Source organism: Pleurodeles waltl, chromosome 9, assembly GCF_031143425.1.
Source record: "Pleurodeles waltl isolate 20211129_DDA chromosome 9, aPleWal1.hap1.20221129, whole genome shotgun sequence".
Classification (NCBI taxonomy): domain Eukaryota; kingdom Metazoa; phylum Chordata; class Amphibia; order Caudata; family Salamandridae; genus Pleurodeles; species Pleurodeles waltl.
Genome location: NC_090448.1, coordinates 424,134,902 through 424,154,189, shown reverse-complemented (window position 1 = coordinate 424,154,189; position 19,288 = coordinate 424,134,902). Strand labels below are relative to the sequence as shown.

Below are 19,288 nucleotides of genomic sequence, written 5' to 3'. Positions count from 1 at the left end.
TATTACAGTGTGGGTTGTGCGCAGGGCCTGCGCCAGGCTCTACTCCCAATCCCCAACGTGCAGTCAACCCCCGCCACCAAGGGCATTGGCCACAGGGCTGGTCACTTAAATTCTCTCACTTTGAAGTCAGAGAAAAAAAAATAAACGCCAGGCTCCCTGGAAGAGAGAGCCTGGCATTTGACTTCTGTCTTTGAATGCACAGAACATGTGACAAGATAAGAACAAGATTTAAAGGCCTGTTTATAGTAGACGCGTTCGTGGAACAATACAGTAAACATGGTGTAGGCTACAGGAGGGAAGAACTGAACCTACAGAGCCCTAAAGCAAATAAAGCCAGCAAATAGTCAGAAAGTGTGAGTTACAAACCACAAAGCCAATGGTAATCAACAAATGTCCCAAGATGTCTTTAGCAACCAGATAACTGCACTCTCTGGTAGACTGCGACCTATAAGGAAAATGCTTTTTGGTGTGTGTTTTAGGATGCTAAATTAAAATTCATTTAAAATGTCCACTGCGCCATGACACATGTGGAGTCCAGTAAGCCCTGCGTAACATAAACATGTGGTTTCTTTTAAACGCAGCAGAATTAACCACAATATATAAAATGCAAAAGGATACTTGCTATAAAGTTTCCAGTTGGTCACTTGGGAAGCAAATATTCCAAATTGTGTAGGATGGAGGCGTCAGCAGGTTGTCTGCTTGACACAAGACTCCACATCATTTTGCGACCTCTTTCTTGACCCCACCCAGTTGCAACGCTGCTTGGATGTGTCCTGGAGTTTGTAATTTGTATTTATGTCCGGTTGACCATTAAACTAATTGTAGGTATTTAAATTGGGAAAGGTTTCCATCAGACTTAGGCCCGTATTTATACTTTTTGACGCTAAACTGCGCTAACGCAGTTTAGCGTCAAAAAAATTAGCGTCGGCTAACGCCATTCTGAAGTGCCATGCGGGCGCCGTATTTATAGAATGGCGTTAGCCGACCGGCGCTGCCTGGTGTGCGTGAAAAAAAACCACGTACACCAGGCAGCGCCGGCGTAGGGGAAAATGGCGTATGGGTGTCTCAAAATGGGGCAAGATGGTACTTTCCTATACTGCCCGCCAAGGTTGAACCGCTGAGCGGCCGCCAATGTAGCCGCACTCCCACAGGGTCTATTATGAGATCCCCGCTGGGCGCCCGCCAGCCCAGCAGGGATCTCGGCCGCAACACGGGAGCTGGCTCCAAATGGAGCCGGCGGTGTTGCGGCTGTGCGACTGGTGGTTTTGTGGTAGTGTCGTTAAAACTGGGTGTTTCCGCGGTACATCTGTTTAGTGATGATGGATATTTGCTGTTTGTCATGAGGGTTTTTAAATGAAACAAGGTATGAGGCGATGAGGGCTGTAGAATGACTACTCTTACCCTTGTAAAACAAGTTCTGCACGATGTAGCATATGCTTACTTTGCGATGGTATGAATATTGGGTAAAAGCTTTTTCTGTCTCAGGATGATCCCAAACCTCGGGCATAAGATCGCCTACAATTATCATGATCGTTCTTTCTAATCTCCTTTTTTAGGGTCAAGCCTGTGTTGCATGCGCTCACGCATGCGTATCGCAGCGAGACGCTTTAGTTATTAGAAAAGGGCTCGGAGCCCTGTCGACATCACGTCAGTGTTTTTTATTGGTTCGTGGGCTTGCCTATTAAAATCCGCTTGCTTTCATTAGTCGAAGGCATGCACACGTCATGCCTTTTCCGGTGGCTAGCCCTCCTCGAGCGCACCGACCAAGTACAGAAAACATGCGAGGCTCGCTGTTTTCTGGTCGGCCCGTGGACTACTTTTTCTCTATTTTACTAGCGCAATTTCGCTTGGCAGAAGTCGAGCGCTTTACACAGTTAATTGCACTTTTTCGGTTACGTACATAAATACACTTTTGCCGATAGGCGAAAAGTCGGGTTAGGAGTTTACAACGCTATCAGCTCTAACATGAGCAAATGCGAGACCCGTTGCATTGCAAATGCTTGTTTATTTTATGTCTATGTCATTTGGTGGTTGGATATTCTATTCTTTCAACGTCTTGGAAAGTTTCTGGCTTTCGACATCCACACCGCTGATAATATAACAGTGTAAATTTTCCTCACATTCCCCTTTTCCTCTTTCAACACAGAAGACATAAACAGATTGAGATGTATTTTTATTTTTGGTTACTGCATGTCTTGTGACCCATTTTTTGTGGGGTGCACTTTATTCATTTGTTGAGCATGAGATTGTTTTTTCCCTCTCATACCATCACCGGGATGCCTAAGGGATTTTTGTATGATATTTATGTACTTTGGAGCACACCAATGTCTCGATGGACTATTCCTGTGCATTTGTTTTTTTACTGATTGCAATTTTTTGTCAAATACTTATATCTACAGCCTTGAAAAAGTCAATTTGACAAAACACGTGTCGGCTGTTGTTGCATGGGACTAGTTGCCCCTGATTTTTCTCTTCATCTATGGAAGAATAAAAGAACTATGAACAATGATATGTGACTACGCAAGACTCTTCATTTCTAACTGGACTTCATAAACATATTAGGGTGTGCCGTGGTATTTTGAAAATATTTTGGAAAGGGTCTATGTATTCTGTGGATTTTGTCATCTTGGGTGTGTTGGGCTTCAAAACCTTTACCTGTTTAGTCATCTCCACCACTACATCTCTGAAGAGATTAGAGGCCTTTCGTAAGATAATTACATCCTCCTGATAGTAATTTTCAAATCGGTTTGAAAATGAAACTTATGGCTGCGGTTTTCACCACACCACTGTAGAAAGCTCTCTTTCTCAGCAGGAATCATATACTTGACACCATAGCTGTCAGGTGGAGGCATGGGGTACTCATAAGTCTGATTAGCCCAGGTGTTGAAAATGTAGGGCAAATAACCTTTACACTGTGGAAAACCATTTGGCAATCTGCCCAGTTTTGTGGGTGGAAAATTCAGGTTATCGAGGAACCTTATTTGTAAAGGCACAGCTGTTAACAGCATCAGTTTGGAACCCTCTGTGATAGGTTCTACGGACATCTTTTCAAAAATCATGATTTGCAACATAAAGAACGACTCATACGCTTTCGAGTTATGAGCCATCATAGTATACCTTTTGAATTTTGGCTGACTGAAAGTGCTGAGAAAATTGTTCACGCATGAGCGATCATCAGACTCCCAGTTGTCATCTGAAGTTAGATGATGAGCATGAATATAGTTAGGTTAATGTACACCTGTCTCTTGTGAACACTCTATATCAAACACTATGTAGTCTTCTGTTTTGGTCTGGGACCGCCCTTTAACCATGTAACACTTGTATTCTGTCCCTGCCTGAAAAGACACCTTACACCTGGGACATTTCATGCCTTTGCACATATGTTCAATGGCTACGTAACGCCCACAGCCCCTACAGTCTGTTTTAAGGCAGTAACGAACAAACCTGTTGTGTATGCTCAAGCAGTTTTTGGGACAAACAAAAAAGATTACGTGTGACACCTCACCTTCTGCTTGGTGACTACAACACATCCATCCCTCTGACACATTTTACAGTGCATTTCACAATGGTGAGTTGACTGAGTGTTGCAGATATGGTCGCAATGGGGGCACACATATTTGGCTCCTAGAAAGCCCTTCAGGTTCAAGATGCCATAAAAGTGATTTTCATGATGGAGAACACAAACAGTATTGTTTTTTGGTCGCTCTCAGCTTGTGAAGTACTTCCAAGAGCCGTTGTGGTAAATAACTTTTACCGTAATGGCAAAATAGTTCTCACAAAGCCCTAAGGCCCCAAACCCTACCATTCTGTTGTGTGGTATTTCAAGCACCTCATGGGCTTCAGCTGCTCTAGATATATTATGAGCATCGGGGTGATGCGGTCCGCCAGTAACCCAGCTATGCTAGCCACCAGGCATGTGCTGGATGTTCCATTGTTAAAGTTGAGCAACCAACGCTGTTTCTTACCAATGATTTTACTGTACAAGATACTCTTTAAAGGTCTGGAAACACTCCCCTCACAGCTTCGAACAATGAGGGTGATGATTCTGAAGGTCCCATATGCTACTATTTCTGCCTTACTCTGTAACAGATTAGAAAGGTTTTCTAGAAATTCCACTGCACCAAACACATCTCAGGGCGTTCGTCGGGCGAACAAGGGACTGTCACTGCCCTGTCCCTGGAAGCTTAGTTGGAAGAAATCATTGGTGGATAGCTAAAACCCCAAGGTCAGAGGAGTTTATGTGCTGTAGGTTAACAAACCTGAATTCTTCTTAATGCTTTGTAGCGTAACACAGCTCTACAGTATGACTGTACCTTCTAACGCTCTCTAAAAACACCAGCTCTGAATCCTCAGCTTGAGGATTGGTGTTGGATGGTGCACTTTCAGGGGAATCACTTTGAGATGTCTAACTAAGGGTCTGCGCAGAAGTATTTTTAAGCCTCCTTGTAGCACATATTCTGGCTTTCTTTAATTTACTTTTTAAACTCCTACGCCGCTTAGCGCTATTAGCCCACTTTTGTTTCTTTTACAGACCCAGCTGTTTTTAGGCAGCCTCCCATAGTCGATTTGAACAGTCGCTGTTGTATTTGCGAGCTGTGTCCTCGCAGCGTCCCCTACTACAACCCTGGCAGCGGGACCTTCTGGGTGTTTGTGGTATTCCAATCTAAAAATTTTACCCCGGAAGCACCTAAAACACCCTTATCTCCCTCTGGGCATCCTTGAAGGACCTGGTTTTGTTTTCCGTCTTCCCCAGTTTCAAGGTTTTGGACTTCAGTCTGAATTTTAGCTTCCTAACAGCCTGTTGGATGTCTTTCATATATGTCCTAGTATAGTTTTGTGGTCCAGAACATCATATTTTGGGGCATACGTTGCAGCATTAGGGGTGGGAAGTATATTACCACGAGACGTCCCCAGTACAGTTCCCCGGTTAGCATCAATAGCCCTATTCTGAAGGGTAGGAATTGGCTGGGTCAAAAAAACAGGGTCCCAATGCAAACAGCCGGATGCTGCGGAGGTCTGTTCCCCACTAGACAGTGTTTCGAAACACTTATTTTGAAACCTACTCCCTCCCATACTACTGTCAGGGTAAGTTGAAGCAGGGGATGGTAGATTTACACTTGATGGGGGGGGCTAGTGGGATCGTACGCTCCTGGGGGTGTAATCAGGTACATCGGATATGAGGAACTTAAATGGTGGTCGTAATAGCTCAGGGCAGCAGAGGTGTAGGAAGCGCAGGGATTGGGAATAGGTGATTGCTGAACAGGGGCTTGCTGCCCCTCGGGGTCTGCACTAGAAGGCACGCTGTGCGAGGCTGCTGCTGTTGTTTCAGAACTCTCCACCACTCCCGCCACTGCCCTCAGAAGCCCTACACATCTAGAATAAGGGTCCTTTATGGGGGTGATCATTTTCAAACCTAAAGTCCAAAAGACGGAATAGGTATAGGTGGTTTTGAGGTCGGGCCTCGGGGAAGCACATCTACATTAGGTACCTCAGATAATAAACATTTAGACCGCTGCATATTATGGGGCCCTTTCTGAGGTGTAACTGTGGGTCATCTGCTTCTTCTTCCGATTCTTTGAGGAAAGACAATTTATTTTGGGGTGTTTGCACTGTTTCAGATCCCCTTCAGTGGTTTTACATGGCACCTGCTGATATGTGTCTACGATTGTAAGTGCGCTACCACTGGTGTCTCCAGGCCCTAGAAGATATGGAGTTCCTGAGGAAGTGTTCTGTGTGCTGGTTGTAGGCTTTAAGTGTAAAGGGGTGTAGGGGTTAAGGTCTGTACCTAGTCTATGACTGTTATTTGCAGAGCCAGTGCGTGGTTTGTCCTGACGCTCAGCATTGATCTAGTCAGATAATTATGTTTTTGTGTCTTGAAGGGTCCCAGTGATGTCCTTTAGAGGTGTCGACGACCGCTTAGCCTTACGCTGGACTCCTCCAGAGATCTTTTGTGACGGCTCTACAGGGAGTGCAGAATTATTAGGCAAGTTGTATTTTTGAGGATTAATTGTATTATTGAACAACAACCATGTTCTCAATGAACCCAAAAAACTCATTAATATCAAAGCTGAATATTTTTGGAAGTAGTTTTTAGTTTGTTTTTAGTTTTAGCTATGTTAGGGGGATATCTGTGTGTGCAGGTGACTATTACTGTGCATAATTATTAGGCAACTTAACAAAAAAAAATATATACCCATTTCAATTATTTATTATTACCAGTGAAACCAATATAACATCTCAACATTCACAAATATACATTTCTGACATTCAAAAACAAAACAAAAACAAATCAGTGACCAATATAGCCACCTTTCTTTGCAAGGACACTCAAAAGCCTGCCATCCATGGATTCTGTCAGTGTTTTGATCTGTTCACCATCAACATTGCGTGCAGCAGCAACCACAGCCTCCCAGACACTGTTCAGAGAGGTGTACTGTTTTCCCTCCTTGTAAATCTCACATTTGATGATGGACCACAGGTTCTCAATGGGGTTCAGATCAGGTGAACAAGGAGGCCATGTCATTAGATTTCCTTCTTTTATACCCTTTCTTGCCAGCCACGCTGTGGAGTACTTGGACGCGTGTGATGGAGCATTGTCCTGCATGAAAATCATGTTTTTCTTGAAGGATGCAGACTTCTTCCTGTACCTCTGCTTGAAGAAGGTGTCTTCCAGGAACTGGCAGTAGGACTGGGAGTTGAGCTTGACTCCATCCTCAACCCGAAAAGGCCCCACAAGCTCATCTTTGATGATACCAGCCCAAACCAGTACTCCACCTCCACCTTGCTGGCGTCTGAGTCGGACTGGAGCTCTCTGCCCTTTACCAATCCAGCCACGGGCCCATCCATCTGGCCCATCAAGACTCACTCTCATTTCATCAGTCCATAAAACCTTAGAAAAATCAGTCTTGAGATATTTCTTGGCCCAGTCTTGACGTTTCAGCTTGTGTGTCTTGTTCAGTGGTGGTCGTCTTTCAGCCTTTCTTACCTTGGCCATGTCTCTGAGTATTGCACACCTTGTGCTTTTGGGCACTCCAGTGATGTTGCAGCTCTGAAATATGGCCAAACTAATGGCAAGTGGCATCGTGGCAGCTGCACGCTTGACTTTTCTCAGTTCATGGGCAGTTATTTTGCGCCTTGGTTTTCCCACACGCTTCTTGCGACCCTGTTGACTATTTTGAATGAAACGCTTGATTGTTCGATGATCACGCTTCAGAAGCTTTGCAATTTTAAGAGTGCTGCATCCCTCTGCAAGATATCTCACTATTTTTGATTTTTCTGAGCCTGTCAAGTCCTTCTTTTGACCCATTTTGCCAAAGGAAAGGAAGTTGCCTAATAATTATGCACACCTGATATAGGGTGTTGATGTCATTAGACCACACCCCTTCTCATTACAGAGATGCACATCACCTAATATGCTTAATTGGTAGTAGGCTTTCGAGCCTATACAGCTTGGAGTAAGACAACATGCATAAAGAGGATGATGTGGTCAAAATACTCATTTGCCTAATAATTCTGCACTCCCTGTACAATGTAAACATAAAAGTACATGTTAAGCATTACTATAACTACTACAGCCTAGAGGAAAAGGCTGCTTGAAAGAGAAAGACATTAGGATTCTTTTGACTCTACAATTTGTAAAAACACACTTATATGTCCCTTTCTGAGGTCCATTTCTTTATAGGAGGACCATCTTTAGAAGTTGTAGACTTACTTTTTTAAACCACCTTTTTAGTTCCCTGTTCTACCTTTTGCAGTGACAGCATGCGGTCCTTGTATGCCCCACTGGGTCTGTAAGGAAAAAAAAAAAAAAAGTCACATTTACAATATAATACATGACCTCGGAAAGTTCTCTGAGGATCCCCGTCTATAGGGCCTCTATGAGGCTTTTGGACTGTCAGGGTTGATGCTTACATAGCATATACAAAGAAATCATTTTATTTACCAGGAAGAGTTGTATCCTTCTGCAATGTGGACGCGGTGTCTTGAGCCTCTAGCATTTGCACTATCGAGTTCACCGCCAACTGTACTTCGGCGTCATTTCCGATGTGAAAAGCACACATTTCTTAGAAAATAAACAACTTAACAAATAAGACAACATTGTGGAGGCTAGGATGTTGACTTAGATCTCTGTACTATAAAGCTCTAAATAGTTGCACCTTGCTGAAAGGCCCCCATTTCCAAATTTAGCTTTAAAGAAAAACAAAAAACTCATTTTTGTTTTGAACAGCATATTTATAGGCACCTGCCAGCCACTCATTTAAAATTAGGCACTAATCTCTAGTACTGTACTGCTAAAACCACAACATGGTGGAAAAGCAACCACTCCCAGGAGATTGCGCATTTAAGTAAAGCAAATGAAATATAACCATAATGGTCTCTAATTATCATGGCGTATTTACACTATTTGTTGCAGAACAACAATCATGTCTTTTGCATCATAGTTAAGCATATTAACACACAACCCTCATGAAGTCTCTTCCAGCTGCTGTTTTAAATTACGATCCTCCGCCATACTTACTTTTCTGCTAAACAGATTCACTGTGTGCATTAGAGACATATTAACAAATCCTATCAAGCATACGAAAGGAGGTAAAAAGATGGTTACTCAAATATTTAACTGATGAATCGCTACTCCCCTAAAGAATGTATTATATAGCGGGGTACACATGATTTCAGGGGGATATGCTGAGGCGTTTGTCAAATTTCACCAGGAATTTTTACATACTCAATTAAGATATAAAAATCATTTAAGCATTCTCTTTCAAGATACTATCTGCCCAAGCACCACTTTTATAGCCTCAGAATGATACAATTGCTGGTCATTTTTCCTTACGACTGCAATGCCTGAGATTATCATACACTAAAAACAATGTTCTGAAAGTGCGATAAACAAAATCTCTTGTTCACATTTCTCAAGCACCAAGCATTGTTCATCAAAAGACCACAAGATAGCGCTGCTGTACAATGTAAGGTATAGGATATATTGCAATATTGCAATATTTATATGGTTCCACCAATTTCATAGGGTGATTTTACTTTGCGAAAAAGTGTCACTGATAGCCGTTGCAATGCCACAAATAACTAAATTAATTATGAGAGATACCACATAACAATTTGTAAGCATTGCAGTTGTGTGTATTTATATATATATATATATATTTATATATATATATATATATATATATATATATATATATATATATATATATATATATATATTTATTTATTTCACAAAGAAGTCACTCCACTAACAATGAAAGCCCGGTTTCCCCAGCCTATCGCCGCATTTATGACACCAGCACCACCAATCCAGGTTCCAATTTTCTTTTATTTCATCTCATAAAGTATAAAAGTGCTGAGTGCAAAAATCCAGAACACAAATGGCAACGCGTTTCGGCCTGAGCCTTCGACTGGCCATAGAGTTAAGTGCAGAGTGAGTGTATTTAAACCATGTGACCACTCCCCAACACCAATTAAAAATCATTACCTACTTTTGATTGCTAATTAGTACACATCTTTCTTTTTGTCTTTACCTCTTTCTCATTATAACAAGTCTAAATTCTTTAACGTCTGAGGACCAGATTTTTCTAATGCCTTTCCTCGTTTATAAGCTTATTCTTTTATATATTTTATGTGTTGTGTGCATGCGGGTATAGTACCCTTTATTACATTCTTATGTTCTACGGAATGTGGACGGGTGGATATTTTAATCAATTCTTCAAATACAAATTTACGTCAGCCTATAAATCCTTAATATATATTGCATTTTAATTTTTTTAGTTTTACTATGCCCTGTATTTAAATTACAACAGGCTAAACCGAAGTTTTGTTCCTTAGTAGGTGAAGTACCTAATCCATAATCTACATATATCCACACATCGCCCATATACGTATTGTCCGAATGTGGTAATCTCATCTCTATTACACATTCTATAACAGATGTCTATACAACAGGCTTCCAAAATCACCCCTTACTCATGATGGTACATTTCTAAATCGGTCTACAGTCACATTTTCTCTTATCCTATTACTGATAGCAAAAAGTCCACCTATTTCCTCATTGAGATTTAACCAGATTATCTATGTTTTGATTAATCTTCATAAGTGTCTATGCAGTTCAAACCCCAAGGCATTTCACTTCCAATCAAGATAATCCATTTGGATTCCATCCTCCTAAGTGTCAATTCACAATCTCCTCCTCTCATATTGGGTTTTATATGATGAATACCATAGAATTTTTGTCCTCTTTGTTCACCTTGATGTTGCTCTCAAATGTGTTTGGCCATTGAATATGTTGGATACCGATTGTTAATGGCCTTGAGATGTTGTAGTATCCGAAGTTTCAATTTATTTACTGTGCTACCTACATATTGTTTTACCACAGGTACACTCCAAAACATAAACCACATAGGGAGTATTACAATATATCCTTTCTCTGATTTTCATTGTTCTACCATCCCTTATTTTTAAAAATTTGTCATATTCTTCCCAAAAGTGCATGCTTTACACTTAATGCATTTCCAGAAACCTTGTTGATTGTCCGTTAGCCAATTTGACGTATTTTCTTTATATGGAGTCATGTAACTGCTTGTTAAATGATCACCTAATGACGGTGCCTTTCTATAGGCGATCAAAGGATATTTAGGCAAGGATTTGTGTAATGTCTCATCCAAAAGTAATAGTTTCCAGTTATCCTCCAACAGTTTTTTGGTCATTTGACTACCTGCATCAAAGCGCATGATGTATCTCACATCATTCATTTTTGAGTTAACTTGGTTGCTTTTCATTTTTGGTATCAAGAGTTCATCTCTTTTGAGCTGCATTGCTCTCCTTAAGGCGTCATTCAACACTTATTCTGGATATCCTCTATTATAGAATCTTTTAAACATATCATCCATTTGATTCTTCAGTTCTGTTTCCTCTGTGCAGTTTCGTTTTACTCTCAGAAATTCACTGTACAGCACACTCCATTTCAGAGCCTCTGGATGTTCACTATTGGCATGCAACAAGCTATTTGCACTTGTTGGTTTCCTATGTATTTGCGTGCAGATCTTTGAATTTTTAATATACACCCCATTGTCTAAGTAGTTAATCTCCTCGCTACTGATTTCATATGTAAATTTCAACTGTAGGTGATTATCATTTAGAAAGGTGATAAATTGCAATAGAGTCTCTTGTTCTCCTTCCCATATAAGGAAGAGGTCATCGATGTACCGTACCCACAGAACAATCTACATGTATATATATATATATATATATATATATAGATAGATAGATAGATATACAAAACCGAGACCGGATCCCCTCCTGGGATCCAGTCCTGGTTCCTCTCTCTCCCATATGCATCCCCAGTGGAGGGCAGAGCTGTCGGCATATTTGTAGTGCACAGTGGATTGCGTAGGCTGAGCACGTCGAGGCCCGCCGTCTAGAGCTCCAACTTTAATGGCAGATCACCGCCCCAGGCCCGGTTGATCCAGCGGACTCACAACGCACTGCCACTGAAGCTCTGGGACCCTTGAAGGGTCCAATGAAATGCGCGTTTTGAGTCCCCCTACTAAGGGGTAATATCACCGCCGCAGGCCCGGGTGATACAGTGGACCCCTAACACACGCCACTAAAGCTCCAGGACCCTTGGAGGGACCAACAAAGCATGCATTTTGAGACCCCGTCCAGTGGGGAACATCCCCACCTGCCAGGGTGATACAGCAGACCCCCAACACACTGCCACTGAAGCTCCGGGAGCCTCCGAGGGTCCAAGAAGCGCGTGCTTTGAGGCCCCCTACTAGGGGGCATATCAAAGCTGTCTCCAGGAGTGCGGCCACGGTCCCTACACCAATGCCCCTCAGGCTGTTAGGGATCAGGTTGCGTTCCAGGAGGAAGAGCGCAGACCTGATCCCCACCGGCCTGAGGGGCAGTGGTGTAAGGACCGGGCCGCACTCCTGGAGGCGTCAGGGTGCCCCTGCATTCAGACCGCCTACTTGGGTGAAAGATCACCTCCACAGGCCCGGTGTGATACAAAGGACCACTGCTGTTGAAGCTTGGGGAATTCTAGAGCCCTGCAGCCCCTATCCCTGAGGTCGGTAGGGATCAGGGAGGACCACGCTTACCCCTCCGGGAGCGCTGTCTGATCCCTTCCAACCTCAGGGGCAGGGCTGTAGGGCTCGGGACAGCGCTACCAGAGGAGGAGGGCATTACCACAAGGACATTCAGGGTGGCTGGTACTGCAGCCCCGCAGCTGTACACAGCACCCTCCTACTAGAACCCTACTTGAGGGGTAAGATCGCAGCAGCGGCCCAGGGGTGTTACAACAACCCCCGCCGCAGACCCTACACATCTGCCCATCAGGCCAGCAGGGGTCTGACAGCACTCCCCTAAGGAGGAGCCATCCTTGAACCCTACCGGCCTGAAGAGCATCAGTGCTGGTGGGGAGCTGGCTGCGTTCCACAAGTAGGAGCCCCCGGTCATAGTACATGTCGCGGCAGGCTGCCTAGTGGTTCCTTTTGTCCACCACTGGGACCCTTGGAGAACCCTGAGAAGCTACAGCATCCTAGTATGGGGTGAGGGGTAAGGGTTTGGGATGGGGAGGGCTATGGGGTGGTGTGTGCCAGGTGTACCTTGTGCACTTAGGCCTCGAGAAGCACCTGTGTTATTGCAATGCATTTTAATTAACCGTCATCACCTTAGGGGTTGTTAAAAAAATATTTTTTTTTAAATGTATGTTCTGAGACGTTATTAGTGTGTATTCTGTAATCCCATGCTGGTGAGCGCTGTCATGCTGTGTGCGCACTTGTGATAAAATTTTAGTCCTTCTTTTTTTGCTACATTACCCATTTTATGCCCTTAAAATACTGCTTGTCTCTACAAATATGGGCCTTTACCATCCTCCCCCTTGTCAAATTAAATAATGGATAGCATAAAACATAAACTCAGCCTTAGATGCTGTTGTTCAAAGTACAATTCATACACATTACGCTCTGGGTGACATAGGAAAAGGGCTGGAGACAGCTGTAGGGAGAAACTACATTATAAATATAAAAACAGGCTTAGTTATTTACCTGAAGTAGGAGCTGGTTTGCATCACCAGTTTGCGTTCTGCCCTTCATATTTTTTCCTTGATGGCCTAGGTAGCCCTGCTCTCGGCAAACCTCAAATATGTTGATCAAAAAGAGGCTTGTGAATGTGGTTATGTGTATGATCCCTGTGGGGGCTTTTATACCTGCTACAACATGCTAATTATGCACAGGCTTTGTGGAGGGGTGGGCTCAGAAATATATTATGCTGTATGGTTATATTTTCATAACATAGGGATGCTTCAACCATTCAGTGTGTCACCTAGGGGCTGTCACTTTATACTTTGACATCTCCTAATCAGGTATGAGCCTGTGACATGTGAAAAAAAGCATAGGTTGAAAGTTCATTGTTTGGCGTAAGCTGTAACAAGCAGTCCAGATAAGATAATAGGGGCGGTGGGTAGCAACTCCTCTAGAAAATACATATCGCATGAAGTCCCCCTCATGGATGGTCAGGCATCACTTATCTGCCCCTTAGACACAGTTTCCCTCCTGAAGACAACTATGACTTATGCTTTTTAAATGTCTTGCCCTATGGCCATATACACTCACATTGATCCTTTCTGTACATGTAGTACATGTAGTACTTGAAGATAAATTTTTTTTTTAAGTCACATTTGAACAGCCCCTCTGGGTTAGGCCGCAATGGGGAGGAAGCTGTGTATTTCCACTGGTCCTCCCTGTGAGGAGGCACACAACCACCACAGGGCCATGACGGCCTGAACATGTCCTGACTTGTCCTCTTAGGTGCAGAAACACGGTGCACACCTGTAGGGCTACAATTTTACACATCCCATAGACCTAGAAACTATGGCAAGGACCCTGGCACATGACTAACATGTGATTACATGATGTCACAACCCACATGGCCCACCTACACCTACGTCAGTTCCGGGGCCTTTGCTCAGCAGACCGGAATTCCCGATACCGGATGTAACATCACTGCCGGGACGGGAAAACTGTCCCTTTTGAGTTTGATGATGAAAGGTATATATTCTACTCACAATACAATGATATTTCAGCGTTGCACTTGGGGCAACGTTTGGTGCAAAAATCCATTGCGCACAAAAGTTGATTCACTCTGTAAATTGCACCGCTTCACATTCAATAGCACCACTTTTAGTTGCACAAGCACCCACCTCATAAAAGAGGTGAGCCTCAAATTCTTGAGTGGGAGGACCGAGAATGCCACCAAGCAAGCCATGCAGAACTTTACCCTCCTTGATCTATGTCCCTACCAGCAATTGTAATATGCACACTCAGCTCCTCCACTTGGTCTGGAGATGAAAAAAGAAACTAGTGCACAAACAATAAATCTCGGAATGCTCAGAGTACAGCAGTCCAACCCTTATACCCACGGAGCCTTGGGGCTTACTGTGAGATACTCTGTGTTATGCACCCTGTAATGTAGAGTGAGTCCTCTGCCACTCATTCACCAACTCAGCCTATTTGCTCACTACAGATATGCATGGCAATGACAGTATGGCTTGCACATGACCAATAAGAAATAGCTCGACCTGCTTATTGCCACTATGACACATTGAGGCTCACTCCCACCACCAGGCTGGCCTGTACAGTACACTGCTTCCTAAAGGGAGGGCAGGGTCTGGCAGTGCTCCCTCCCTCCCACTAGGCAAAATATTTGCAAAATTAATTTAAAAACACTCTAAAAATGTCAGAATGCAGCACAGGACATTCATTTTTTTTCCAGTTAAACAACAAAACAGCCATTGTACATTCTAGCGGATGGCAATTCAAGTCCCATCTGCGATCTGTTACAGACAAACCAATCATAGCTTTTATCTATATTCCAGGTTCTGAGATGTCACTCGGCACCCCCGTCAAATACACAGGTGCTCCTCAATCCCACGCCCCCAAATCGCCAGAACCTAGCCCACCACTAGTCGCACTGTGAGCCCGTAAGCCCCCCATCCTCCCCATATTTTCTCCCACTTCTTGGGGCAGCCCCTGCTCTCATAGATTACTTTTTCAGCGCTGCAGCACCAATCCAGATCCATCTCCAATCCCGAAATACTGGGCGGAGATTCAGCACCCTACACCCGCTCTATGTTACGTTTGGCGACAATTGCAGCAATAGCCAGTCATAGTACTCTATGTTTTGGGCAATGTTCCCCCCCTGCCACATTAAGCAGAAGCAGCTTTGGGTCCAACTGGACCTCCCTCCCCAGCACCTGGGCCACAACCCGGGCGATCCCTGCCCAATATGTCTGTATGACTAGGTAGGACCATAGTATATGGTAAAATGTATCCTACAGCATCACCACAGGCACTGCGAGGTCTGCGCTCTGCCCATCTGGTGCAACACCATCCTAGAGTAGTATACTCAGTGTAGGATCCACAACTGAACCAACCTAATCACGTTTTATTCGCCACCACCTGAGGAGCCTGTCTCGCCTCCCCCCAGTCCTCGTCATCCAGGGCCCCAACGTCTACCTCCCATTTAGTGCGCAGGGCAGTCATCGGATCCAGGGAATTATTCACCAATGACTTGTACAGCAGGGAGATGGCCTTGTCTGCCAGAGGCTCCATCAGCAGACGGTTCTTCAGGGGGGCCGCCTCAGGCAACTGCTCGTGCTCTGGGACGTATCTGACCAGAGCATGGCGAAGCTGCAAGTATCTGAATCGCTCAGAGCCGGCTACATCATATTCTTGCTGAAGGACATCAAAAGTTACAAGTGCCTGACCTCTCCAGACATCCCCCAAATGCTCGATCCCCAGCAGAGACCACCCGCGGAACCTGCCCAGAGTCTGCAGGTCACCCAATAAATCACTACACCACAAGGATGTCCGCTCCGTCAAAGTGGTACTCCAACCAAGGAAACGGGTAGCATTGCACCATGCCTTCACCACCGTCGCTGTGTGCACCGGCAGCGCACGTTTACTCGCAGGGCTGTAACTCATAACCGCCCCCACCCATCATCTGTCTGTCTACTCGAAAAGCCGGGTGTCCCTGGTCCACGAAGGCCCAGTCATTAATAGTCATCAGTTGGGACGCCCAGTAGTAATGAAGAGAGTCTGGAACAGCCATCACCCCCAGCTTCATCAGCGTCACAGGGAACTGCCTCCGTCCCACAGCAGCAGCCTAATGTCACGGTCCAAGTGGCAAAACACCTCCTGCAGGACCCTATAAGGGATGTTCTGGAAAATGTAGTAGACGAGGCAGAGGCATCATCTTGTAGAGGGCCGCTCTTCCCACCAGAGAGAGAGGCCACATCCCTACGAAATCTGTTGAGCACTTGCTGCAAGTTTTCCCGGAGAAAAAGCTCTTGATTCCTGGTCACATATATCCCCAAGTATTTGAACCCATCTGATGAGGTCTGAGCTTCACAACCCGGGGGCAAGGCGGGGGGGTCCCCCGCCAAAGCGAACACCAACGACTTGGCCCAATTAATCCAAATTCGGAATGGTCCCCAAACATGCGAAGAATCTGCATGATCCTGTCAATGGACCAATGGGGTCTGGTGACAGACAGCAGAATATAATCTGCGTACCGAGAGACACGTTCCTCCCATGTAGCTCCAGAATCAATGCCCCGTATCAAGGGATCCTGTCTGACCCATTCCGCCAATGGCTCAAGTGCAAACACAAAGAGTATCGGGGAGAGTAGACACCCCTGTCGGGTGCCCTATGTAGAGCAAAGGGCCTGGAGAGCGTCACATTGACCAGCACCCGAGCCACAGGTTCACAACATAGCAGTCGAATCCAGGCCAGGAACTTCGGGCCAACTTCAAACCTTCTAAGGACCATCATAATATAGGGCCATTCCACGCTATCGAAGGCCATTTTAGCATCAAGGGACAGCAGCGCTGCCTGTTCACTATTTGGGTGTGCCATCATATGCAGCACCCCATAGAGCCTCCGCAAGTTCAGTGGCGTGGATCTGGATGGCATAAAGCCCGACTGATCCGAGTAGATTAACTTGGCGATATTTGCGCGAAGCCTGGTTGCTAGGACCTTTGCCAGGACCTTGACCTCTGAATTCAGAAGAGATATTGGCCTGCGAAGGCACACATCTCCAGGGGCTTACCCTTCTTGCAGATCAGTACGATAGGCGCTGTCCGCTGATCCAGCTGCAATACCCCTACCTCCCTTGCCTCTCGAAACATGGCCAGCATATGTTTAACGACCCTGCTCCCCACACACTTGAACAATTCTATCGGGAGTCCATTTGGTCCCGCCGCTTTACCTAACTGGAGCTCCCGCAACGCCTCAGTGACCTCCTCCTCTGACAGCTCAGCATCTAGCCCATTTCCCTCTTCTACCGAGAGCTCTGGAAGCGGGATGTCCCGTAAGAGGTCCGTAGGGTCCGCCTCAGTCATCCGAGTCACGGAGGTATAAACCTCCTGTAGGAAAATGCCTCTGTTGGCATGGTTACCCCTTAACTTTTTGCCTTTTGTTGATGCTAGTTATGATTGAAAGTGTGCTGGGACCCTGCTAACCAGGACCCAGCGCCAGTGTTCTTTTCCCAAACTGTACCTTTGTCTCAACAATTGGCACAGCCCTGGCACACAGATAAGTCCCTTGTGAATGGTACCCCTGGTACAAAGGGCCCTGTGGCCAGAGAAGGTCTCTATGGGCTGAAGCACGTATTATGCCACCCTGGGGACCTCTCACTGAGCACATGCACACTGCCTCACAGCTTGTGCGTGCTGGTGGGGAGAAAAAGATTAAGGGGGTCATTACAACCCTGGCGGTCGGTGTTAAAGCGGCGGTAAAACCGCCAACAGGCCGGCGGTAAAAAAATTGGAATCACGACCATGGCAGAAACCGCCAACATAGACAGCCACTTTAACACACCGACCACCACGGTGGTACAAATAAACACTGCGGCGGTAACCGCCAACAGACAGGCAGAAGACAATGTACCGCCCACACTATTACAACAGGGCAATACCCCACCTTTTCCGGGGCGGATTCACCGCAAACAAAAACACGGTGGAAACAGGACTTGGAAGGGAAAACGCTCACCTCTACACACCCCACAAGGAACCAGGATGCCATGGAGCCAGAACTCCATATTCTACCTGCCTTTGTCTTCCTGCTCCTCTACCAGGAGCACGAACGCCGGCGGCGAAGACCACGTGAGTACTGCACCTACGACACAGGGGAGGGGGAAGGGAAAAGAGAGTGACACACACACGCAACACCCCCACCCCCACCCTCACCCACAACAACACACACACAAATACATGTTGATACATTACAGTTACACCCCCAACCCCCTGGGAAGAATGCAAAGACAAAAGGAAATGATTGTAACAATTGTAATCAATTAAAATCCAGCACTCAAAAAAAAATATATATACACTATTAACAAATATATACACCAAGAATTCAAGTCCATGTACTGCACATACATAGTCCGTGGACCACTGGGCCCAAAATGCATGGGCAAAGCCCACACAAGATACCCGATCAAAACGGAGAGAACACTGCAGGGGCATCAGATAGAAATACAACAGGCCCCTCAGGGGGAAGGGAAGGGGGGGGCACCTCAGTCGGATGAGTGCACGACGCCACTGCTCCTCAAGGGGGTTTAATGCCCACTGCTTGGTTCTGGGGAGTGCAAAGCCACAGTCTCTTAAATCTCAAGTGGGTGCACTGCCCACTGCTTGGTCCTGGGGAGTGGAAAGCCAAAGTCTCTCAAGTCTCTCAAGTGGGTGCACTGCCCACTGCTTGGTCCTGGGGAGTGCAAAGCCACAGTCTTTCAAGTGGGTGGTTTGCCCACATGCTCTGGAGGGGGCTTTGTGCCCAGGGTGCTTCATCCTGCCAGGGACTGGGTGGGTGGATGTATTTCTCCACTGGTTCTGGAGCTGGCTTTGTGCCAGAGTGCTTCATCCTGCCAAGGACTGGGTGAGTGGATGCATTTCTCCACTGGTTCTGGAGGGGGCTTTGTGCCCACAGTGCTTCATCCTGCAAAGGACTGGGTGAGTGGATGCATTTCTCCACTGGTTCTGGAGGGGGCTTTGTGCCCAGTGATGCTGCACCGGGGGGTGGCAGTTGACATCCTCTCACCTGGGTGTCTTAGCCACGCAATGTACCTGGAACAGGTAGCATGATACTCCATGGAGGCAGAGCCACACTCCATCCTGCGGTGACTTAGGCTGCCAATTGCTGGTTCGTGTCAGTGCTGGAGGTGGTGTCTCAAGTGGCGTGTCCAGGACGTCAACTGCAGACTCGGATGGCTGCCCACTGGG

At 45.6% G+C, this 19,288-nt stretch overlaps 1 long non-coding RNA gene across 1 annotated transcript in view; it reads right to left on the bottom strand.

Moving 5' to 3' along the window:
• The window catches only part of LOC138259471 (uncharacterized), a 49,278-nt gene that overhangs the window by 8,934 nt on the left and 21,056 nt on the right, over window positions 1-19,288 (bottom strand). The window contains exon 6 of the long non-coding RNA XR_011198741.1: window positions 7,712-7,788. This is a non-coding gene — a long non-coding RNA (uncharacterized lncRNA). The remainder of the gene's footprint in view (window positions 1-7,711; window positions 7,789-19,288) is intronic.